Genomic DNA, 26806 nt, shown 5'->3' with positions numbered 1-26806 from the left:
CTTTGCCAGCACGCTGCCATGAGGTCGTGCATTAGGTAGCCGCAGCTCGCCGGTCTTATTAAGATATGGATCAGGCTTCGAGCCTACCTGTTCCAGCATAGGGATTGTGCCCTGCATCCAGTTCACGGCAGCCAGTGGGAGTCCGTTTCTAACCCTCATGTTTAATTCATCTTTGCTGCATTATTTGGGACACTACAATTGGCCACTGAGCTATTTGAGCAGCACGAAAAAAAGATCTACCAAGGTTCTTGTACCTCATCACTTTCCAGTAACACCTAGTGGAAATTTAATAGCTTGCCAACACTCAGCGCCTAAGCTCCTACATGAAAAATGGCCACCTCATCATATAACAGGCTGGAGCATCCAATTCGAACATTATGAAGTAGACAGTAACTAAACTACCAAGCTGTGATGGGTGAGCTCATTCTGCAAATGGAACTGTTAGTGCCCAGTCTCTCAGACATTGGGTTGCTAGCATTCAATCATCTATGTAATAATGTAGAACACAACAGCTTGCACTTGTGTGGCACACTTAACATAGCGAGGCATCCTGATAGCCTGATTTTGGATGGCTTATTTTGTTTCTTGACCTTCGACGGCTAAAGGGAGGATATCAATTATTGGCAATAAGATTTTTTTAAACTGTAGTAGGCTCAAGTCCTACTGCAGACTTGAGCACATAATCCAGGCTGACCTTTAGGGGAAAAAATTGGGTATCGCCCATTTTGGGGCACTAATATCGGCTGGTTGCAAAGTTTAGTGCCCGGCACTAATTATCGCCTCTGACTGCAAAATTTGCCTTTACCGTCCGTGGAGGTGATTTGAGCGCTAAATCAGGTGCTACACACCTCTCTTAAGGCGCTAACGTCGGGGAGCGAGGCACTACCTCAGAATGCTACCGAAGCTCTGGCGGTCAGTTACCATGGAAGCCAGACAGACTGGCGCCATCCAGTTCTTAAAGGGGAGGGGCCACCTTGCTGGCCAGCCACACCCTGCTCATTTCAGCCTTGAATCTCGGCCTGGAGAGACCTCTAAAGCAACTTGTTGGAAGCACTATTGGATAGGCCCAGGGAAAGAGCTTGGCGTTTAGGAACCTCAAAAGTGGTGCCAAGGGCCAAACCACCTTAAGAGGCGCTAACGGGAGGCGTTAACCAACCGAATTTTCCCCCTTAGTGTATTAGTAGTGAGGGAGTGCTGCAATGTCAGATGGTCATGTCTTTTTGGATGAGATGCTAAATTGAGGTCCCGTGTGCCTGCTCAGATGAACGTAAAAGATCCCATGGCACTATTCAACTATCCTCCTTCAACCTACACCACGAAAAACAGAAGAACTGTTCATTCGTTCATTCATTAGTGGGACCTTGCTGTGAGGATGTGATAACATGTTATATAAATGTAAGTTTGTTCATTTCTTTCTTAATAGGACAGTTGGAATCTGAAGGAGATTGACAGGTTTTAGGTCAGATCCTTCATCAGACCTGGCTAGATACATTGGGGGTGAAATTGGGCTCCTTTGCACCACCCGTTAGTGCCGCCGGGGGCACTGGCTTTGCGACCGGGCGCGGCACTGACATCGACTCCCGACATATTCGGCGGGAGTTTTGCGGCGGCGCTACGGCGTTGCGCCCCGATCTCCTTCGGCCGGAGATCGTGACGTCATCGCCGTGCGCCGATAGCGCCCTGGACCCGATATTGACTTCCGCCCCCTGCAGCAACGCACGTCGAAAACACCAACAGCTGCAGGAGACGTGCATCGGGCGGCCGGCCGCTTCGGGGGCAATGATTAAAGGCAAGGTGACCGAGGTAAGTAAAAAAAAATTTACCTTTCTTGTTCTAGTTTTTTTTTCGCGGGTTCCTGCCCACGATCGATCGCGTGGGATCGCGGCTGCTTCGTTGGTCCAGGTAGGTACTTTTTCTATTGCAGAGCCTGCAGCGATGGCCCTTCCCATTAAGGGAGGGAAGGAGCCTTTGAGCGCGGCAGCACTGCACGGCCCAGTGTGCAGCACTGCTGAAGTCTCCGCCCTGCCTGCCGCCCAATTGCGCTCCAAGAAGGAAGTGGAATGCTTGATTTAACATGCCACTTCCTTCCTGGAGCGCAAATGGCGAATTTTTGAAAAATTTGAAATCATTAGCGCCTGGCGCTACCTTTTCAAACTTTTAAAAATTAGCGCCCCAAAAGGGGCGATAGTGAATTTCTCCCCCATTAACTTGTATTTCTCTTTCATGTGGGTACAGTAGCATAGAGCTTATGTTAATGGATTAGTAATCCAGGAGAATGCGAGCTCAAATCGCAACATGCCAGATTGAGAATCTTAATTTAAAAATGGTATCTGTAAAAGTGATTGTTGTGGTTCACTAATTTCCTTTAGGGAAGGAAACCTGCTGTCATTACCCAATCTGTCCGATATGTGACTCCAGTTGCACACCAATGTGATTGACTCTCAACCGCCCCTCAAAGTGGCCTAGCAAACCACTTAAAGGCAACTAGGGATGGACAACAAATACTGGCCTTGCCAGCGATGCCCACCTCCTGAGAATGATTTTTTATTAAATATGCTTGTTTTCCTAGTCAACGGGTTTCCACAAAGAAAAATAAATGTAAGAAGTGTACTTGAAAGCTGCAGAATGAGGTGCACAGTGGCAGGGAAGTGGGGGGGGGGGGGGAGAAGGGGGGGGTGCCACCAGGGCCTCAACAAGCGCTCTTTTTTTTCAGGGTTAGCATGAGGACACTTAGGTGTGTTACTGAGGTCAGGAATTCGTTTTAGGGTTAGGTTTAGTTTTGCAGTATTTCTCTAGGGAAGTTCCCATCTAGGTTGTAAAACAAATGAGAGAATGTGTTACTCTGGGACTGTTTGCATGCACATATGTTTTGTTGTTATCTGCCTGTGCTTCCAATTGCTTCTGCATGCATGGTATATATTCAAATTTTTGGGGGTGACTCTTGTGCTCTATCAAGTTGAAGGATGTCACTACTGAGGAATTTTGGATGAGAAGTTTGCCTTCTCAGGTGGACGTAAAGGATCCCATGACACTATTCGAAGAAGAGCAGGGGAGTTTTCCCCGGTGTCCTGGCCAACATATATCCCTCAACCAACATCCTTAAAAAAAGATTGGCTTGGAATTTGCGGTCAGCATCGAAGCGACGGTGTTCGTTGCTGCCCCCGAAGGATCTCGCAATCCCTGTGCCGAGAACTTTGGATTTTCCAACCTACAATTACATTCAATGGAACTTAAAGGGGATCCCCTTGTTCGAACTGCTGTGACGGCAACAGGCTGTCTAAACAGCCAATCAAAAGGCAGAATTCTCACAGACAGCGAACAAGGAAGTGTGAAATAACAACAGAAAATGCTGGAAAAACTCAGCAGGTCAGGCAACATCCGTGGAGAGAAATTTGAGTTGACGTTTCGGGTGGAACCCTTCTTCAAAACTGGAAAGAAAAGAAAATAGATCGAAGGCAGGGCTGCGATCGGACAAAAGAAGTGAAAGAGACAAAAGAAGTAGAAGAGCAAACACGAGAAGGGAAACTGAAAGTAATGAAGATGAACAAGGTTGAAGAGCCAAACGGAGATCCCCTCTTCTCTTCGACGGGATCTCCGTTTGGCTCTTCAACCTTGTTCATCTTCATTACTTTCAGTTTCCCTTCTCGTGTTTGCTCTTCTACTTCTTTTGTTTCTTTCACTTCTTTTGTCCGATCGCAGCCCTGCCTTCGATCTATTTTCTTTTCTTTCCAGTTTTGAAGAAGGGTTCGACCCAAAACGTCAACTCAAATTTCTCTCCACGGATGTTGCCTGACCTGCTGAGTTTTTCCAGCATTTTCTGTTGTTATTTCGGATTTCCAACATCTGCAGTATTTTGCTATCGAACAAGGAAGCGTGTCAGCTCTTAAAATTCTAACTTTTTTAAATAGTTAGTTAGAGAGCAAAAGAAAGATTGGGGTTCTCACGTGGGGAAAAGGCAAACCTGAAATAAAGGTGGACAAACTTAAAAAAATTTTTTACTTTTGAAAAGTTTCTTAAAAAATTAAATTTTTATTAAAATGGACAAATTTCGTACTGCACAAAATTAAAATTAGTTTTCCAGGCCCTTAACATTTGTTTAGCTGTATAATACACTGTTAAAATCCCAGTTACTCATGATCGCTTTGGGTTTAACTTAGTGGGGAATTTAACAGCGCACTTAATGCGGAAGGGCTGAAGTTTTTGACAGTTTCAATGATTTACGAGATTTCACTGATTGCCGGCCCTGAGGGGGAGGGGGGCACAACGCAGCCTGTTTCAGAGCTGTCTTTGACAGACCGTAACTTAGGGATTTCTGCCTGCGCCAAATCCTGCAGTTGTGGTCAGTTTCAAAGGCGGAATGATGGCGAATGCTGCCAGCTTCTGTACATTACCACAGTGATTACACTTCAAAGTACTTTATTGGCTGTAAAGCACTTAGGGACGACCTGACATCGTGAAAGGTGCTATAGAAATAAATAAATTGATTAATTAATTAATTCCTACTTTCTATCTTCTATCTTTCATTCTTTCTATCTTTCTTTCTTGCTATTTATCTTTCTTTCTATCTTCTATCTTTCATTCTTTCTATCTTTCTTTCTTGCTATTTATCTTTCTTTCTATCTTTCTATCTTTCTTTCTTGCTATCTTTCTTGCTATCTTTATTTCTTTCTATCTTTCTTGCTTTCTTTCGAGCTTTCTTTCTTGCTATCTTTCTTTCTTGCTATGTTTCTTGCTTTCTTTCTATCTTTCTTTCTATCTTTCTTTCTTGCTTTCTTTCCAGTTCTCAATGTTGGATGTGAGTCCTAGGTGTGAGAATTTCAGTTGTGGGCTATGTAGCTGATGCATCAGCGCATGACAAAAATATAAAGCAAAAGCTGTATCTGTCGTATAAGTTGCAGCGAATGGCCAAGTGGTGTTAAATTATTCTTTTCTCTTTTTTTTAACATTTTATTTTCTCTTTCTGTTATCCTCTTTTCCTTTTCTCATTGCTTTTTTCTGTATTTCTCTTTCTCTCTCCGCAGCCTGTCTTGTCTGTGGGGTTTGCAGGTATTTTATCTTGCTGGATATCCTCTGCCTCAACAGCAATCTTTGCCTTGTTCTCCAGTCGGCGGAAAGTGCCATCGTCAACAACATTAAACAACAACAACTTGCTTTTATACAGCGCCTTTAACGTAGCAAAATGTCTCAGGGCGCTTCGTAGAAATGTAATCAGACAAAAATTGACACTGAACCAACGAAGGAGATGTTAGGAGGAGTGACTTAAAGCTTGGTCTCAGAGGTAGGTTTAACAGTGTATATATCTGTGAAAATCATGATCAGTACTTAGGCAGTAGATCATTATCTCCATGAGAAACTCCATGTGAATACAGGAGAGCTAGTGGGCTTGATTCTGCCCCTACAATCTGTCTTACTCTAGCCTTCGAATATATAAAAGACTGCTATTTTTTAGTTAAAGAGGTTAAATACAAGAGCTATCATGAACACATATTAGAATCTATCAGTATAAGGGGTTCTGAAACACCATGTAGTCAGCACAATCCCAGACACAGAGACAATTTTTCAAGTTGGTGCTGCCAGCTGGAGCCTCACCCGTATCGAGAAATCGCAGGTGCACTGCCCATAATTACCTGTTCAACAACAACAACGTGTATTTATATAGCTCCTTTAACTTAGTAAAAAGTCCCAAGGCGCTGCACAGGAGTATTTTAAGACAAAAAATTTGACACCGAGCCACATAAGGATAAATTAGGGCGGGTGACCAAAAGCTTGGTCAAAGAGGTAGGTTTTAAGGAGCGTCTTAAAGGAGGAAAGAGAGGTAGCGAGGCGGAGAGGTTTAGGCAGGGAATTCCAGAGCTTAGGGCCTAGGCAACAGAAGGCACGACCACCAAAGGTTGAGCGATTATAATTGGGGATGCTCAAGAGGGCAGAATTAGAGGAGCACAGATATCTCAGGGGGTTGTGGAGCTGGAGGAGATTACAGAGATAGGGAGGGCGAGGCCATGGAGGGATACGAAAACAAGGATGAGCATTTTGAAATCGAGGCGCTACTTAACTGGGAGCCAATGTAGGTCAGCGAGCACAGGGGTGATGGGCGAACGGGACTTGGTGCAAGTTAGGACATGGGCTGCCGAGTTTTGGATGACCTCAAGTTTATGTAGGGTGGAATGTGGGAGGCCAGTCAGGAGTGCGTTGGAATAGTTAAGTCTAGAGGTAACAAAGGCATAGATGAGGGTTTCAGCAGCGAATGAGCTGAGGCAAGAGCGGAGCCGGGCAATGTTACAGAGGTGGAAGTAGGCGGTCTTTGTTATGCTGTGCATATGTGGTTGGAAGCTCATTTTAGGGTCAAATATGACACCAAGGTTGTGAACAGTGTGGTTCAGCCTCAGACAGATGTTAGGGAGAGGGATGGAGTCAGTGGCTAGGGAATGGAGTTTGTGGAGGGGACCGAAAATAATGGCTTTGGTCTTCCCAATACTTCATTGGAGAAAATGATTGCTCATCCAGAACTGTATATCGGACAAGCAGTCTGACAATTTAGAGACCATGGAGGGGTCGAGAGAAGAAGTAGTGAGTAGAGCTGGGTGTCGTCAGCGTACATGTGGAAACTGACGCTGTGTTTTCGGATGATGTCGCCAAGGGGCAGCATATAGATGAGAAATAGGAGGGGGCCAAGGATAGATCCTTGGGGGACCCCAGAGGTAACAATGCGGGAGCAGGAAGAGAAGCTGTTGCAGGTGATTCTCTGGCTACAATTAGATAGATAAGAATGGAACCAGGCGAGTGCAGTCCCACCCAGCTGGACGATGGTGAAGAGGCGTTGGAGAAGGATGATGTGGTCAACCATGTCAAAGGCTGCAGACGAGTCAAGAAGGACGAGGAGGGATAGTTTACCTTTGTCACAGTCACAAAGAATGTCATTTGTGACTTTGATGAGAGCCATTTCGGTACTGTGGCAGGGGCGGAAACCTGATTGGAGGGATTCAAACGTGGAATTGCGGGAAAGATGGGCACAGTCATTTTAATGGTCAGAATATCATGGGCCGTGCACCGTGGTTTCCTGAGAGGCTCCCCACTGCCACCGCAAACCCGCAATATTATACAAAATGTTTCTATCTCCTGAGTTCACAGAGCGACCATTCTTTCTCCTAAAGTGGCAACTAATGCTACAAGAAAACTGTACCTCAATGGAACCTGTTGCCGCATCAACAACAACAACTTGTATTTATATAGCACCTTTAACGTAGTAAAATGTCCCAAGGCTCTTCACAGCAGTATTATTATAAGACAAAAAAATCTGACACGGAGCCGCATAAGGAGAAATTAGGGCAGGTGACCAAAAGCTTGCTCAAAGAGGTAGGTTTTAAGGAGCAAAGAGACGTAGCGAGGCAGAGAGGTTAAGGGAGGGAATTCCAGAGCTTAGGGCCTAGGCAACAGAAGGCACGACCACCAATGGTTAAGTGATTATAATCAGGGATGATCAAGAGGGCAGAATTAGAGGAGCGCAGATATCTCACCGGGGGGCGGGTGGTTGTGGGGCTGGAGGAGTTTACAGAAATAGGGAGGGTGAGGCCATGGAGAGATCTGAAAACAAGGATGAGAATTTTGAAATCAAGACGTTGCGTAACCAATCAGCCAATCTTTGTAGCCTCTCTAAATGATATTGCCAATTAGTGCCAGTTTTTTTGGTGTGGGTTCATGCCTACTAAGAACTGGGATCAAACTGACCAAATACATTTTCACAGGTTCTTTACAGTCAAAAGACAGGCGTGACTTTCATTCCATCAGTCTGGGCTGGATTCAAACACAGGCCCTAGCAGTGAATGGTCAGTACCCAGTCCCCCTGAGCATGCAAAGTGGTTAAACAGACTCAGGTCTGCCACAAGAAGAATTGGCACTGACGGCAATTTCCTCAGCAAAATAACAATTTGCATTTGCCACAAGGTAAAAACAATGTTCAAGTTGTAACAGCCCAAATCTTCTTCTTCTTAGGCAGTCCCTCGGAACCGAGGATGACTTGCTTCCACATTAAAAATGAGTTCGCAGGTGACTGATTAGTCCAATGCGGGACCTACAGTCTCTGTCACAGGTGGGGCAGACGGTGGTTGAAGGGGCGGGTGGGTGGTGTGCTTGGGTTGATGTGCGCTCCTTGCGCTGCCTGTGCTTGGCTTCCGCTTGCTCCTGGCGAAGAGACTCGAGGTGTTCGGCGCCTTCCCAGATGCTTCTCCTCCACTTTGTGCGGTCTTGGGCCAGGGATTCCCAGGTGTCGGTGGGGATGTTACACTTTTTCATGGAGGCTTTGAGGGTGTCCTTGAAAGGACAAATATAGAAAGAATGACAAGCTGACTTGCCTCATCACCTACCTCAAGCGTGTAAACCAAGGATTCTGTTTCTACTGAACAAAACTGATCATTTCAAAAGTCGTTAGAGAAGATGTCCTATATAATTTGCATGCTAATGTTAAATGAGAGAAATAGGGGCTCCCTCAATAATTCAATTCAATTCAATTCAATTCAAATCGCTTTATTGGCATTTTATGTTGCCAAAGCATCGAAAAACATTCATGGTTGAACACATAAATACAGATCTATCCATACAGTGTATAAACAGATATATCCCTGAGTGTATAAATATACATTCATATAATTTGTATATACTCTTTTCTTATATTTAGTGGTTGTCCCTCTGTTTATGGCAAGCTGTAACATAGTGTGCCGCTAAGGTTACACAATTTCTCTCTTCCCCTAGTAGGTATGGGAGTTTTTGGTCGTCATTCAAATTTCTGAATTCCGGGCATATTTTTGTGAATTTTGGGTAGAAATTCTCCCTTATGCCCTGATATTTTCTACAAGCTGTGAGGAAGTGCATCTCTGTCTCCACCACTCCCTGACTGCAGTGAGAGCATATCCTGTCCTCTCTTGGTAGCCGGGTCTGCCTGTGTCTACCTTTTTCGATCGCCAGGCTATGTTCACTAAGTCTGTACATTGTCAAGGTTTTTCTCAGTTTGCTATCCTTTACCATGGTCAGGTAATCAGCCATGTTGTATTGTCTGTTTAGGGCCAAGTAGCAATTGAGTTTGTTTTGGGTTTTTGTTGTTTCTGCCCAATATGACAGATATTTTTCCTTTTGCTTAGTGACGATTGTGTTGGGTCAAATTCTTCGTGTTACGCTGTCACTGTCCTGGGGCTGGTTATTGTTAGTAGTGTTGGTAGTTACTTCACTGAGTCCCAGGACTAGTTGACTGAGGGTATTCTTCTTTATGGTCAGCTCTTGAGCTCTTCAGCTAGTAAGTATACTGATCTCTGTAACACCAAGCCACACTCGCCAGAAAGGTCCCAGCTTCAATTCTCTGTCTGTCCTGAGATAGCTGGGGTGGCAGTAGGGAGGCTACGTTTGGATTTTTGAACCCCTGGGTTAAAGAGGGAAAGGAAAATCAGCCTAAAATCCTCAATCCCGATTGTTGTCCTGGCTGAAAAGTGCAGGTGTTTTGGAGATCGGGTGAGGTCGTGATTGGTCTCTCCCGCGATGCCCTCTGAAGTTGAATAATCCGCCGATACTCCCTATCTAGCGTCACCCACCAAGAATGGGTCACTCGAGTGAGGTGTCGGAGGGTTGCTGCCTCCCGAAGAACCCCGGAGTGAATCAGTGCCTTTAAGAAAGGGGATTAGGGGACGAGAGGAGAAAATAATAGAGCACATTATTATGCAGTGATCACCCTCAGTATATTACGGGTTAAAATGAGATAACACCCTTTTACTTTGTGGTGGGCTGAACTGTCCTAAAGCGCCATGGCACTAGGAGCAGGTTGGTTTCATTACATTGATGGGATACATGTGTTGGTTTTTTATCTCTTGCATTTTCTCAGTAATTCAGCACTTTAAAGTCTCAGCTGTCTGCAGATCTGCAGACAATTGTTTGGCGTAATACTATCCGGAAAAAGCTGATAAAATGCAGATGTGACCAGGGCTCTGAAATTTGTGGTTTACTAAGTGGTTTTCAGCCATTTTGCCCGTGGCTAGTCTGCTTCCCTGCCAAGCATATAGGCAGGGGTTTGAGATGAAGAGGGGGACGAGCTTCCTAGTAAAGGAAGTCAATCTTCACATTTAAAAAAAAAAGCAATGGTAAAAAACAAGGTTGTTTTTGTACTTCATGATCGAATAGCTTTAGAAATATTTCACACCCTCAACCTGGCCTTCTTTTAAGTCACGTAACAAGTGCCATAAAGGTTTAATAAGAGTCTTAGGCCATCTTGTTTGATTCCTGTTTTCTTTCCCAGTCCTGTTAGTACACAATAAAAAATGTTTTCATTTAGTTGTTTCAGTCCAGTAGCAAGTTTTCGGGAATGGGTGGTTGTAAAACATGCTGCGTGATACATGTTCGCCGTGTATAATAACCACATTTGGACACAACTTATTCCCCCCCATTAAAATATGAAAGCCATTTGACGCGTCTTGTTTCAATCACTGGGCTTCGCTTTGCAGTGTGTGTTTTGGGAGAAAGAGGGCGCTTTTTGCCCCTCCCTCCCCCCCTAATTTCTGCTCCGTAAGCAATCACGTGTGTGGCTTGAAGCTATTTCCCGCAATGTGTAAATTAGGCAGCCCCAAAGTCAGCAAAGATTTCTTTGAAGTGGACATTAATGAAGAGCACCTTTAGAGTTTAATCATTGCTCACATTTGTATCACAAGAGGCCCTCTCCCGTTTGATGTCCTGATGTCTTGGCTCCAAGAATCTGATCATCTAAACGACTATGTCGCAACCCGCAATCGTTTTTTTCCCGATTCTCCCCCCCCCCCCCCCCCCCGCTTTCAAAAAAAAATCTTTTTCTTAACATATCGCAACTGATGTTGGCACTTCAAAGCCAGACAGCCAGCCTCTGGTAAATTACAGAAGATTGCTTCATTCAAATGTGCTCCCTTGTGCATGACAGTGCATGGTGACAAAGCTCAATCAGCAACAGGAGAAAGGCAAGATCAAAGGCCAGCCATTGTAATAGTTTTGTGCCATGAAGAATTGCTTATTGTTCGAGAGGTTTTCTCAAAAGCTACCACTGGCTCCAGTTTAATGCTAGGGATTCTCACTTCCCCAGAAGTTAGCTGTGAATTACAGTATTGGCGGCTGAAAATTATGATGGAACACATCATTAGCTGCAGACTAGCATGTTTTCCCTCACTCAGATTTAAGTACGCATAAACCCCAGATGAGTAATTATAAATAATTAAATCAATTAGAGAAGTCTTTCGTGGTGCCTTGTGGTTTCACTCCTGGTGTCAGCAGCCCATAATATTTCAGTAGTTTTCCACCGCAGTGAAACGGAGAAGCAAAAGATTTTTGCAAAGCTTTGGCAAATGCCTTAACTTGTTACCCTGGTAATCTTTCAACAGTAATAAACACGGTGATTGAACCCTTCCTTCCTACGGAAAGACGCTATGATTTAATTCCATGCAAAATTTCTTTTTAACAGTTTGAAAGATTTTCAGCTAATGCAGTCATACTTTTAACAGCTCTTTAAAAAAATTAATTTCCATTCTTACCGAAGTTATTAATCTAGTGTGATTAGCTTCCCTGGGAAAAGGAGAATAAATTCTGTGGTTATCAGATGCAGGTTTATTGGCCCATGACTTCCACCGCAGGGAGTAGTTGCTGTATGGAATTGATAAAAGTCGAGATTTATAAGGTCAACCTTTATGAGTCTATGGATTCCTTGTGGTGCATCATCATATCCTTATTACAAGCCCCTGCTGTGTTGTCCAGCTAAATCACAACTAACAACACTAATCCATTATATTTGTCAGTCTAAGCTGGGCCTGTTTCTTCTGCGGGTTTTTTTCTCTTTTTTAATTTTGTTTTTCAGTAATAAACACCAACTAATCATCATGCTTCTCCCAGAAACCCATCACAGAACTATTACCTCGACAGCAACGGAATCAATCACATCTATAAATCACAAGCGTTTGCTTTCAAGTGAGCTCAAACCGCTTTTACAATTTTCTTCTGGGTTCGTGGCTGATAATGGGCGCGAACATCTTTTAAAATAACTAAAGGTGATACTATTGAATGGCGCTGCAGAGCTCAAAAGCAGCTGGCTGGCATGAAAGTACCGACAGTCCTGCAGCATTCCAGGTACTGGCAGATAAAACGGGCACTTCACAGTCCTGTGGAGATATAATGCCTGGGATTCTAGGCAAGAAAGAGAGAGAGAGCTAATCTAAACTGCACTCAAACCTATCTGCTCAATTCTGCTAACTGCTGACACGGTGCTTGCTCTAACATGTGTCATCAATCCAGAGGAGCAGAGGTGATATGTAATTCACCGCATTTGATAAAGAGGGATAAACATTGTCACACGTAGATCAAATGCACATTGAAATTCAGACACTCAGCTGATTGCAGACGGCCCCACTTCCCTCGCTTATATGTTTGGGTGAAAAAGGTAAGTTTATTTCAATTCAGTAATGTTTTCCATCGCAACGCCCATTCGGACACATGCAGTGAAAAGCGAATTCGCAGCCGTTTTTTCACGGCACCAAAGGAAACTGCCTTCAGTCTTGTGTAGCTCATAGAATTCAATACACAGCAATTTTGTAATAACACGAAATAAGGGAAATAGCCATAATAACAAGTGTAGTTAAAAGAAATTCCATTACAGCTATAAGGATCATTACTGGGTGTTTATTGCTGGGACAGGAGACAGGGCTGATTAAAGTCTGAGCCTCCTTCCAACATGGCCAGTGCTGGAAACTCTGCCAATCACCGCGGATACCAGCTACACTTTGCTGAGTTAGTCAATTTAAGCTAGAGCAGCCAGTAAGGGGTGTGTAAAATGCTACTACGTGTAGGGTAAAAACAAATCAGCCAGGGCTCTTGGGGAATGGAAATCTCTCTGTGCAATTTTTTTTTATAACAAATTGGTTAATGTGTTCAGTTGAACCTATTTTAACAAAGTCTTTAAAATATTTAACCCGTTAAACATAGAAACATAGAAGATAGGAGCAGAAGTAGGCCATTCGGCCCCTCGAGCCTGCTCCGTCATTCAAATTCAGTACCCTGTCCCTGCCTTCTTCCCATATCCCTTGATCCCTTTAGCCTCAAGAAATATATCTAACTCTTTCTTGAATATATTTAATGAATTGGCCTCCACTGCCTTCTGTGGTAGAGAATTCCACAGGTTCACCACTCTCTGGGTGAAGAAATTCCTCCTCATCTCTGTCCTAAATGGCTTACCCCTTATCCTTAGACTGTGACCCCTGGTTCTAGACTCTCCAGCCATCAGGAACATCCTTCCTGCATCTAGTCTGTCTAGTCCTGTTAGAATTTTATAAGTTTCAAGCGATCCCCTCTCATTCCTTTGAACTCCAGCGAGTATAAGCCCAATCGACCCAATCTTTCCTCATACGTCATTCCTGCCATCCCAGGTATCAGCCTGGTGAATCTTCGCTGCACTCCCTCCATGGCAAGAACATCCTTCCTCAGATAAGGCGACCAAAACTGCACACAGTACTCAAGATGTGGTCTCAACAAGGCCATGTACAACTGCAGCAAGAACAATTTTGTTAGAATAGCGAACAGAGAAATTTCAACCCGACATGATAACCAACTTAATATATAACACAGAGGAATTTCTACCCTTCACCATCTATGTTCACAAATGAAAAGTAATCATTTGAGTGAGATACCAATATCCATGGTTCCATTTCCCAGCATTGTCAAGAAAGGAAAGAAAAAGGAAGAAAATTGAAAAAAAGAAGAATATTTTGGTGCATTCATTACAACCATCGATGGACAGGACACAATGAAGCACAAATCAATGTTAGCAGTCCATCATCAAGATCATTTTTTGAAGATCAACGCCTAGAAGGTTGTGGGATCCAGTCCCACTCCAGAGAATTGAGCACAGAAATCTAGGCTGACACTCCAGTACTGAGGGAGTGCTGCACTTTCAGAGGTGCTGTCTTTCGGATGAGATGTTAAACCGAGGCTCTATCTGCCCTCTCAGGTGGACGTAAAAGATTCCATGGCACTATTTCGAAGAAGAGCAGGGAAGTCCTGGCCAATATTCATCCCTCAACCAGCATCACTAAAACAGATTATTTGGTCATTATCACATTGTTGTTTGTGTGACCTTGTTTTGCGCAAATTGGCTGCCGCATTTCCTACTTCATGATAGTGACTATACTTCAAAATTACTTCATTGGCTGCAAAGCACTTTGGGATGCCCTGAGGTTGGGAAAACACTCCACTGGCTGGAGTCATACCTAGCACAAAGGAAGATGGCTGTGGTTGTTGGAGGTCAATCATCACAGCCCCAGGACATCGCTGCAGGAGTTCCTCAGGGCAGTGTCCTAGGCCCAACCATCTTCAGCTGCATCATCAATGACCTTCCCTCCAACGTAAGGTCAGAAATGGGGATGTTTGCTGATGACTGCACAGTGTTCAGTGCCATTCACAACTCCTCAGATAATGAAGCAGTCCATGCCCGCATGCAACAAGACCTGGACAACATTCAGGCTTGGGCTGATAAGTGGCAGGTAACATTCACAACACACAAGTGCCAGGCAATGATTATCTCCAACCACCGTCTAACCACCGCCCCTTGACATTCAACGACATGACCATCGCCGAATCTCCCACCATCAACATTCTGGGGGTCACCATTGACCAGAAACTTAAATGGACCAGCCACATAAATACTGTGGCAACAAGAGCAGGTCAGAGGTTAGGTATTCTGTGCGAGTGTCTCACCTCCTGACTCCCCAAAGCCTTTCCACCATCTACAAGGCACAAGTCAGGAGTGTGATGGAATACTCTCCACTTGCCTGGATAAGTGCAGCTCCAGCAACACTCAAGAAGCTCGACACCATCCAGCCCGCTTGATTGGCGCCCCATCCACCACCGGCATACCGTGGCTGCAGTGTGTACCATCAACAAGATGCACTGCAGCAACTTGCCAAAGCTTTTTCAGCAGCACCTCACAAACCCGTGGCCTCTTCCACCTAGAAGGACAAGGGCAGCAGGCGCATGGGAACACCACCACCTCCAGGTTCCCCTCCAAGTCACACACCATTCTGACTTAGAAGTATATCGCCGTCCCTTTATCGTCGCTGGGTCAAAATCCTGGAACTCCCTCCCTAACAGCACTGTGGGAGTACCTTCACCACATGGACTGCAGCAGTTCAAGAAGGCGGCTCACCACCACCTTCTCAAGGGCAATTAGGGATGGGCAATAAATGCTGGCCTTGCCAGTGATGCCCACATCCCATGAACGAATAAAAAAAAATATATGCAATTCTTTCTTTCATTCTTCTTTCTAAAATATTAGAATATACTTTGAATATCATTGACATTTTTCTGTAATTTCTCTTTTTAAAAAATATACAATTAAGTTTTTGATGCTGATATCACTGAGGTAACAACTTGGAGGAATTACTGGTCCTTAAATTGTGAGACTCTGCTCCCAGCATGGAGCCTCATTTGATGGGAGCACAAATTAGGGAATCGGGAGGCATTGGCAACACTCCCAATTCTTCAACTACTGTATTCATTTTAATGGCTCTGAAAATCAGTAGGACAATAAATTGGGTGCGCTGATCTGTGTGATTTATTCTTCTACCAGCACTCCGCTTCAGAAGCACAGTCTCTCAATTACATTACCAGTGAGCCAAATGGCACGAGGGAGCTGAATTAATGCTGTTATTGCAGTGGTGAACTAACAGTGGTACAGTGCAAAAAATTCTCCGAGATCCCATGCCACAGGCGTGGCCTTGCATGTGGTGTGTGGCTTATCCGTCATCACGAGTGCACCACGTGCGATTTTTTATTTTGTCCATAGGAATGAATGTATGAAAAGTCATTGGCAATTCACCCACAATTTGCCGTGGAAAATTTCACCCTAAATTGTATGTACGATATAACTTCACAGTCTTACCACTTGCTTGATACCCCTGTGCGCGCTGACCTACATTGGTTCCTGGTCCAGCAACGCCTCAATTTTAAAATTCTCATCCTTGCGTTCAAATCCCTCTATGGCCTCAACCCTCCCTATTCCTGTAACCTCCTCAAGCCCTACAATGCAGGTTAGGATGATTGGCTATGATAAATTGACCCTTAGTGTTAGGGGGATTAAATACGTGGGGTTACGGGGATCGGGTGGGATATGTGTCGGTGCAGGCTCGATGGGCCGAAATGGCCTCTATCTGCACTGTGGGGTTTCTGTGATTCTGTGTGAACCCTCCAAGATCTCTACGCTCCTCCAATTCTGGCCTATTGCACATCCCCGATTTTCATCGCTCCACCATTGGCGGCTGTGCCTTCAGCTGCCTCGGCCCTGAGTGCCAGAATTCCCTCCCTAAACCTTTCAGTCTCCACACCACTCTCTCCTCTTTTAAGTCGCTGCTTAAAACCTATCTCTTTGTCCAAGCTTTTGGTCAACAGTCCTGATATCTCTTTATGTGTCAAATTTTGTCTGATAACGCCTTGAAATGTTTTTACTACGTTAAAGCCGCTATATAAATGCAACTTGTTGTTATTGTGCCCCTACACCACCTCAAAAAAAGTGCTCTGATCGTTCGTTCCCCGGTATAACAGCTGTTGCCAACACACCCCCCAAGAAACTGGTGCATGTTCATGAATGAACAATAGCTAATTCAGCATAGACCAGTGATTAGATCAGGGTGTTCCCAGTCTGCATGACTCAGTACACACCACCCAGTTTATTCACCCACTTGGCCATCAGGGAACTCTTTAACAGTTTTATTATTATTTAAAAACCCTGATGGTGAGACTTTTACTTGCTTTTACACTGCTAAAATTATTCTGGGGCTGTGGTGAGCACACTCCATTTGTTCCCTCTCATCCAATCAGTCAGGCTGTTGGGGAAAAAAAAACTTTACCAAAATGCTTTGACACAAATCAAATACCTGATATGTTTTTGACAGCAATGTTAACATTTTAAAATAAAATTAGCCAGGATCTCATAATTAATCATAAGCACAGACTGTTCAATAAAAAAAATATATTTTTCTAAAGTTAGGAAGTACAAGGGCTCACTTTGTTATAAAGTGTAGTTTGGGGTGATTCAAAATTTGCAGAAGAGGACAAGAAATATTTCACAAGTCTTAACTGAAAGTGTACCATAGAAAATGTTAAAAGCGATTATTTTTATACACATAACACTGTAGTTATAATTGTCAGTTTCATGTGAATGTGAAGCAGCTTTGTGTGCACCTCAGCATGAAAATGACCTAATCACACTCTCTCATGAAAATGGCCTATCCGACTCCAATGGACACTAAAGACAAAAATGGTGTGAGATCCCCTCCAGTTGGACTTCCTAAGCATTTTATAAACTTACTAAAGTGTCTTTTTCATGGTGTGAGAATGAGGACACTCCCACCTATGCTCATCCAACCTTAACAAAATAGCTGCAAGAGGACCTTTCTTCAAATGGGCAGCATGGGATTCACAGCCCCAAATACAACATACACGCCACAGCTATTGGTCTCAGACCAGCAGTGGAGTGTAACTTATAGGAACAGGAGTAGGCCATTTAACCCCACAAGCCTGTTTCTTTTAATTCATTCACGGAATGTGGACATTACTCACAAGGCCAGCATTTATTGCCCGTCCCTAGTTGCCCTTGAGAAGGTGGTGGTGAGCCGCTTTCGTGAAATGCTGCAGTCTGTGTGGTGAAGGTACTCCCACAGTGCTGTTAGGTAGGGAGTTCCAGGATTTTGACCCAGCGACGATGAAGGAATGGCAATATATTTCCAAGTCAGGATGTTGTATGACTTGGAGGGGAACTTGGAGGTGGTGGCGTTCCAATGCGCCTGCTGCCCTTGTCCTTCTAGGTGGTAGAGGTCACGGGTTTGGGAGGTGCTGCCGAAGAAGCCTTGGCGAGTTGCTGCAGTGCATCTTGTAGGTAGTACACACTGCAGCCACGGTACGCTGTGGTGGAGGGAATGAATGTTTAAGGTGGTGGATGGGGTGCTGATCAAGCAGGCTACTTTGTCCTGAATGGTGTTGAACTTCTTGAATGTTGTTGGAGCTGCACCCATCCAGGCAAGTGGAGAATATTCCATCACACTCCTGACTTGTACCTTGTAGATGGTGGAAAGGCTTTGGGGAGTCAGGAAGTGAGACACTTGCCGCAGAATTCCCAGTTTCTGACCTGCTCTTGTAGTCACAGTATTTATGTAGCTGGTCCAGTTAAGTTTCAGGTCAATAGTGACCCCTAGGATGTTGATGGTGGGGGATTCAACGATGGTAATGCATTGAATGTCTAGGGGAGTTGGGTAGACTTTTATTGGAGGTGGTCATTGCCTGGCACTTGTGTGGCACAAATGTTACTTGCCACTTATCGGCCCAAGCCTGGATGTTGTCCAGATATCGCTGCGTGTGGGCACGGACTGCTTCATTACCTGAGGAATTGTGAATATTCCACCATTCAATGAGATCCACGGCTGATTTGTGACCTACTCCATATACCCGCCTTTGCCCCATATCCCGTAATACCTTTGGTTAACAAAAATCTATCGATCTTAGATTTAAAATTAACAATTTACCTTTCATCAACTTCTACTTGTGGAAGAGAGTTCCAAACTTCTACCACCCTTTGCGTGTAGAAGTGTTTTCTAACTTCACTCCTGAAAGGCCCGGCTCTAATTTTTAGGCTATGTCTCCTAGTCCTATAATCCCCAACCAGCGGAAATAGTTTCTCTCTCTATCTACCCTATCAGTTCCCCTGAATATCTTGAAAACTTCGATCAAATCACCCCTTAATCTTCTAAATTTTAGGGAATACAACCCTAGTTTGTGTAATCGCTCCTCGTAATTTAACCTTTGGAGTCCAGGTACCATTCTAGTAAATCTACGCTGACCTCCCTCCAAGGCCAATATATCCTTCCTAAGGTGTGGTGCCCTGAACTGAATACAGTACTCCAGGTGCGGTCTAACCAGGGTTTTGTATAACTGGAGCATGACTTCTACTCCTTGCATTCTAGTCCTCTAGATATAAGGGCCAGCATTCTATTAGCCTTTTTGATTATTTTCTGTACCTGTCCATAACATTTTAAAGATCTACTTACCTAAATTTTTTGGACATCCACTGTTTCTAGCTTTTCACCATTGAGAAAGTCTTCTGATCCATCCTTTTTTAGTCCAAAGTGAATGACCTTAAACTTGCTTACATTGAAATCCATTTGCCACAGTTTTGCCCATTTGCTTAATCTATTAATAGGTCTTTGTAATTTTATGCTTCCATCTACACTGCTTACAATGTACTGAAGACTTAAAGGCACTTGTGGCAATGACTTGAAGGAATATTGTCTCATATTTAACTTCCCCTCTCCCCTAGATCCGTACAAGTTCCCCTCCAAGTCACACACCATCCTACTTGGAAATATATCGCTGTTCCTTCTTCGTCACTGCATCAAAATTCTGGAACTCCCTCCCTAACAGCACTGTGGGAGTACCTTCACCACACAGACTGCAGTGGTTCAAGAAAGCGGCTCACCACCACCTTCTCAAGGGCAATTAGGGATGGGCAATAAATGCTGGCCTTGCCAGCGATGCTCACATTCCGTGAATGGATAAAAGAACAATTATGGATGACTCTTATATAATCTACCCTGTGTAAGTCACCTATGCTTTTTTCTGAGGGGCAGGTGCATTTTATTCAGTTACATCCAATTACTATAAATGCTGTCGTACAAATGTTGTCATTCATTTTCTCCGCCTTGTGCATCTTATAATGTACTTTTTCTAAAATTGACCAATTCAAGGCTTCAGATTGGTAACTCTGCAACACTGCTGTCAGTATTATAGAACAATGTTATTTTTATGAGCTGCTTCTGGTTTACTTTCAATGTACAATGGCATTGCTAATACAGGTCAGCAACAACAACTTGCACGCTCTAAATGTAGTAAATCGTCCCAGGACGCTTCATAGGAGCGATTATCAAACATAATTTGACACTGAGCCACATAAGGAGATATTAGGACTGGTGACCAAAATCTTGGGCAAAGAGGTAGGTTTTAAGGAGTGTCTTAAAGGAGGAGCGAGAGGTAGTGAGGCAGAAAGGTTGAGGGAGGGGATTCCAGAGTTTAGAGCCAAGGCAGTGACGAACAGCCTTTAGTCTTTCAGATTATTTCAGCTGCCTCCTTGTCCTTGGTTTCCTTTTACTTGTTATGTGCTCTGATTCGTTGAGTCCACAGCTTTGTCAGTGTAGTTGCACTATACTTTTAGGGTTCTAGGCTTGTGAACACATCTCCATTCAGGCCAATAGAGATGAAAGGAAAAATTTGAAAATGCTGGAAACCTGAAATAAAAGCAGTTCTGGTGCAAGATCCTATCAGTAGCATCAACAACAACAACAACTTGTAATTATATAGCGCCTTTAACGTAGTAAAATGTCCCAAGGCAATTCACAGGAGTGTTATAAGACAAAAAATTGACACTGAGCCACATAACAAATTAGGGCAGATGATCAAAAGCTTGGTCAAAGAAGCGTCTTAAAGGAGGAAAGAGAGGTAGCGAGGCGGAGAGTTTTAGGGAGGGAATTCCAGAGCTTAGGGCCTAGGCAGCTGAAGGCACGGCCACCGATGGTTGAGCGATTATAATCAGGGATGCTCAAGAGGGCAGAATTAGAGGAACGCAGATATCTCTGGGTGGGGGGGGGAGGTTGTGGGGCTGAAGGAGATTACAGAGATAGGGAGGGGCGAGGCCATGGAGGGATTTGAAAATAAAGATGAGAATTTTGAAATCAAGGCGTTGCTTAACTGGGAGCCAATGTAGGTCAGCGAGCACAGGGGTGATGGGGGAACGTGACTTGGTGCGAGTTAGGACATGGGTAGCCGGGTTTTGGATGACCTCAAGTTTACCTAGGGCAGAATGTGGGAGGCCAGTCAGGAGTGCGTTGGAAAAGTCAAGTCTAGAGGTAACAAAGGCATGGGTGAGGGTTTCAGAAGCAGATGAGCTGAGGCAGAGGCGGAGACTGGCAATGTTACGGAGGTGGAAATAGGTGGTCTTTGTTATGCCACGGATATGTGATCGGAAGCTCATTTCAGGGTCAATTAACCTCTCTTTCAGATGTTGGCCAAGCTATTGTGAATTTACAGCATTTTCTGTTTGTAATTCTATTCACACTCATGGTGCACTTTGTTCCATTATTGTCCAAAATATCCCCTTACAACATTACTTTGGGGAGTCCCCCAGTCCCTCAAATGCAACATTCACTGCATTTTGAACACTTGGGGTGGAATCTTATCTTCCAGGCCGCGTTCGAGGCAGGACTGCTGGTTTTTGGGTTCCAGTCCCACCCCCAGCGATGTCTGACGAACAGACGCTATTTTGCCCTGATTGGCCTTGTTAACCCCGCCCTGTGGGCTTGCCGGCCAATTAAGGGAAAGCCGGTGTCAGATGACATCAGTTGATGACGCTTCATCTGCCGGTTTTCTTAAAGGCATATGCACCACACTTGTTTGACAGATTCTTTGACAGCATTGAGGTGTTGTCAAACACTGACAATCACTGTCCAAAGGTGAGCCCTTGCACCCAGGCTCTTCAATTACTCCCTCCTTAGGATAAAACAGATGGCAGCTGCAGCTGAGATTGCAGAAGCTATCTGTCACTTCACCCGATGAGATGAGGCTACACAAACATTTCACAGTTTGTCACCTGCAGAAACATCTAACCACATTAAAAATTACTTTCACAACATGTCCTTACCTCTGATACTAACCAGTGTCCAATTGCATCCCTCACGCCACTTCTGCAGCTGTCATCCAAACACCAACATAACAAGAGACCCACAGCACGCCTCACTTACCCTAGCGGGGTTCCCCGACGCCAGGCAGCAGTCAAAAATTGGAAAAAGCCAATTAACTGCCAGTTAACTACCTAATCCTCTTCCTGCCCTATGCAAATTGGGGACCCGACTCCTGAGAAGATTGGTTGGAGGCGGGTTGGGAGCAGGTTTGGGACCCGCTCCCAATTTTTGGGGATTTTCCCAGCAATGCTGCTTCCAAACCTGCCTCCTCAGGGCTGGTAAAATCCAGTCCTTGGTGTTCATTTTCCTGATTTATGATCTGGGCAATCGGGGTGATTTTGAGGTCTCCCACCCGGCGGAAACGAGGCAGCAGTGCCCCAAAAATGGTGGGGAATGACTTATCGGCTCGTTCCCGCCGACAGTGTGGCCATCCCTACCTTCCCCAGGTAGAGCCGCCAAATCTGGTTAGACGTAGTCCTGGAGGTTTCATCTCATGACCTCCCACCTCCACAGCCCCGCCCCCACACTCCTGCCATTGGTCACCCGATACATCCATCATTGTAGCGCACCGCCTTCCCAATTGTATTGCAAACAGACTCTTCATCACCCAATTGGATGATTGGTAATTGTTAGTCAAACAGCCCTTTCCCCCATCTCCAATATTTTTAGAACTAATAAACAAAAGTATACAAAAGAAAATGAAAAAAAAACACACAATTAATGCAATGGCCCCATGATTTTCCTTCAGGATTGCTCACAGCAGTGCCCTGGAGATTAATTTCTGGAGATGCCAGGGCAATCCTAGAGGGCTGGCTAGGGTTACCCCTGGGCCTACTGCTGGTTGGCTGGAGCGCCCGTCTGAATCAGGCGGTAGGCCCCATTAATATGTAAATTAGGGTCCTACAATATACATCGGATCCCGATTGCCATTTTAGGACAGTATTGGATGGGCCGTGCGCTGCGCAGGCTCCGCCCCCAGTATCAGCTGGTGGTCCAGCCGAGGAGGAGGACGGCAGGTAAGTTTTCATTTATATTTGTGGGGCCGGGAGGAGCAGGAGTGCTCCTCCTGGCCTCCACCAAACTAACCTGGGCTGCTGCCGTACATACTGGGTCCCTCACCCTCCCAAGAACAGACTTCCCCCTCCCCCTCCCCCTCCCCGGACCGGCCTATTTTCCGGCCCAAACGGCAGGGTTGGCCGCGCAATCTGGCGGTGGCCTGGAGCCAACCAGCTGGCCCAGGGTTCTCGAATTTCCGCCTGCAGCCTGCCATCTGACAAAGCCCGGCCCTCAAAATGGACCAAGCCTCCCGTTGGGACTAGCGGGCACCAGGCTATCCGAACCCTGCTCAGGGGAGAAGGTGAGGGAAAGGGGTGGAAACTACCATAATACGTTTGCATTGCTTTTAATTAGCACAACATAAAAGGACAGTAAGGGGTGTTCCAGCACAAACTTTATAGAACAATGGTTCCTTAACAAGCCTCTTTGCAAAGCTTACTCTGCCGCAGATACTAATCTGCAGAAAACCATTTTGTTCCATGTTTGAAGTGACATATGTGTGGGTCAGTTCCATAATCGGATAATTAGTGCAAATATCAGATATGAAAATACTTATATAAGTAAAGCTCATTTAAAAAAATAGGTTCCTACATTAGTATTTCAGCTGTTGCTCATCATTCTCATTCTATTTCTTACAGATTTTTAAACAGGCAAAAGTGGGCAGATGGCTTTCCCTAATAGCTCAGCAAGTGTAGCTGAGCCATGTCGACCAGAAAGTTCCTAGTGCAATCCCCAGTCGGTGCTGAGTTCGCTGAATTTACCTGGGGCAATGGTACAGGTGGTACAATGGGCCTCAGCACCCTGGTTATGCAATGGGACAATCAGTGCCCCCTGCTCCCCACCAACCCCCCTCTCCCCCGCCCCCCCAACAGCCCCATGACTATTATCCAAAGATCTCTGCTGGAAGTTTGCGTGTGTAAATATCAAGTAAGCACAAGTTTGCCTTGGCAGTGATGCCCTCTGCAGTCAAATAGTTTGCCAACGCTCACTATGAAAGCTCACACATGAATAGTGGCCATTGGTTTGAGGTACTTGCAGACAATTGCTACCTATGGAACTGTCCCCCAGTAATTAATCAACAGCCTGGCATTATTTCAATGCTGGCAGTAACCTTAAATGGGTTAGTACGGGCATGAATATAATATCCATTGGAAAATGTAGGCTAACGCCATCAGGAGGGGAGTGGAGAAAATTGCTGGGTTGTTTTTGTTAGATCCGTGGTTCAGTGGATAAATAATTACACGGATGCTGTCCATAAACAAACAACAGGTCTTTACTGGAGGAGGGTCATCTCTAGACTGGGGTACAGAGGCATGCGCACAGCTTATATACCGGTGTGGTCACTGCCGGTACTACAGTATACAGGAGCTGTAAAAAGTAGTTCTGACTTAAAGCACATACACTACAATTCCTCCCTTTTTAGATTAATAATACCCCCTTAATATTCAAATAGCAATTACATTTTTACATGTACATTCAATAACAACAGTCCATTTATAGACTCAGTCTTTGTGGCGGCTTCCTGACCCTTTCGGGATAGCGCCTTTCTGGAGGTTCTTGTTCTTGGTGCAGAGGCGATTCTGACCCCTTTTCATCGGGTAGTTCATTGGGTTCCACTGCTACTGGGTCTGAAGTAGATGCTACCGGTATGTCGGGTTCATCCCCACGTACCCGAGACATGGGGTTGACGCATTCCTGTGATGCTAAGATCTGATCGACGTGGCGTCTCACAATGTTCTCCCCGACATCCACTGTGTACATTAATGGCCCCTGCCTTGTACATATCGTTCCGGGTTGCCACTTCTCTGTTCGATAGTCACAGGCCAAGACTGGTTGCCCTACATTGAAGCTCCTTGTCGGCTTCTCGTTGATGTGCTGGAATTGTTTGTCCTCAACATTTCTTCGCACATTTGGTCTGAGCAAGTCCAGACGAGATCTCAACCTTCGGTTAAAGAACATCATGGCCGGGGCCTGGTTGGTAACTGCACGTGTCGCGTTTCGGTAGGCTAATAAGAAATTGTCCATCTTATGCTGTAGTGGAATTTACTCGTCGCACATGGCCTTTATCGCCTTCTTAAAGGTTTGTACGAACCTCTCAGCCAATCCATTGGTGGCTGGATGATACGGGGCGGATGTGTAATGCCTTACCCCATTCCTTTTCATGAATTTTTGGAACTCGTCGGACACAAACTGTGGTCCATTATCAGAGCAGATCTGCTCTGGCAAACCGTTTCTGGCAAATATGGTCCGTAGGATTGCAATCATTTTCTCTGTAGTGGCTGAAGACATCTTTACCACCTCAGGCCACTTTGAATGAGCATCCACTGCTATTAAGAACAGTGGCCTAGAAATTCAGTAAGGCGCTGCCAGCTTTGCGGCCAGTTACCGCCCAAAGAGGGCTTCTGCGCCAATAGAGGAGTTTGCGCTGATATTCAGCGCAGCGGTAATGGCCGCGGTAGCCGTTAGCGCTGCGCCGGCACCGATGACGTCATCGGTGTGCGCAGTGCCCCGGTTCCGCCCCGATACCGGCCCGATCCCCATATTTAGTTGCGGCCGCCTCTTCCGCAGCGGCCGCAAACAGCGATCAGAAAACGGGGCCGTACTGTAGCCTTAGTGGGGCGCTTTAAGGTGGAGGTGTGGCCGGCTGCTTTTTCGGCGGCCACCTGCCCGCACCTCCTTCCCCGGCCTCCTCCACCCCCCCCCCCGCGGCATTGCCGGCTGCTTTCCGCGAACCCGGCACTTCTCCGTGGTGCCGGGCTCATTTGCCGGCACTATCCAGCGGCGATCTCCCCGTTGCAGGCACCTCCCCCTTAAGAGAAGGAGGAGGCCTGCAGTACCGCAGCCTGCCGCTCCGCAGCGGGTGGCGCAGCGGCGGCTAGAGCGCTGAAATTCAGTTTCAGCGCCCCAAGCGGGGGCGGGCACACCCTGGAATAGCGCCCGGTTCCGACTTGGGGCGCAAAAACTGAATATCTGACGGGCGCAACTGGCTCCGCGCTCAGCGCTAACTTTTGGGCGCACGCCAGCTGGCGGGCCCAAAGTGAATTTCTAGGCCATTGAGTCCATGAATGGACCAGCAAAATCAATGTGCACCCGTTGCCATGGAGAGGAGGGCCACTCCCATGGGTGTAGAGGGGCATGTGGTGGTGCATTTTGGACCTTCTGGCATCCTAAGCAGCTCTTAGTTAGGTCTTCGATTTGTTGATCGATTCCCGGCCACCACACATAAGCCCTAGCAAGGCTTTTCATTTTCACTCCCCCCAGATGACCTTCATGTAGCTCCTTTAGCAGTCTCTCCCTTAACTTGGGTGGAATCACCACTCTGGATCCACACATCCCTGTCCCCTGGCATACTGACAGCTGTTCTCTTCTGGATGAGAATGCTGGCAACAGTGAGTCGCCATGTGTTGGCCATCCCCTCACCGTCAATTCATATACCCGTGACAGCGTCGGATCATTGCGGGTCTCCTCTATATCCGCGTTTGTTACTGCCTTTATATTCTATTTCATATTGATTCGCCCCTAGAAACAGGGACCATCTTTGTAACCGTTGTGCAGTCATTACTGGCACGCCCTTCTTAGGATTAAAGATGGAGACAAGTGGTTGGTGGTCAGTCAGCAAGGTTAACTTCTGCCCATGCAGATAATGGTTGAATTTTTTTACTCCCCATACTAGGCTGAGGGCCTCCCTGTCAATCTGGGTGTAGCTGCGCTCGGCTGAGGTTAGTGACCGAGACGCAAAGGCTACTGGCCTCTCCAACCCGTCTGGGAATTTGTGCGACAGCACCGCTCCAATGCCGTAGGGTGATGCATCACATGCCAAACGAATTGGTAGTGCTGGGTTGAAATGGGCCAACACCTCTTTTGATGTCATCAATTCTTTACACTTCTGGAAAGCTCGTCTACGTTCGTCATCTCACTTCCATGGTACCCCTGTTTGCAGTAGGGTGTTCAGCGGGTGTAATACCGTAGACAAATTTGGTAAGAACTTGTGG

Source organism: Somniosus microcephalus, chromosome 2, assembly GCF_052327205.1.
Source record: "Somniosus microcephalus isolate GS21.2 chromosome 2, FLI_Smic_1.0, whole genome shotgun sequence".
Lineage (NCBI taxonomy): Eukaryota > Metazoa > Chordata > Chondrichthyes > Squaliformes > Somniosidae > Somniosus > Somniosus microcephalus.
Note: the sequence above shows the minus strand (reverse complement) of the source record.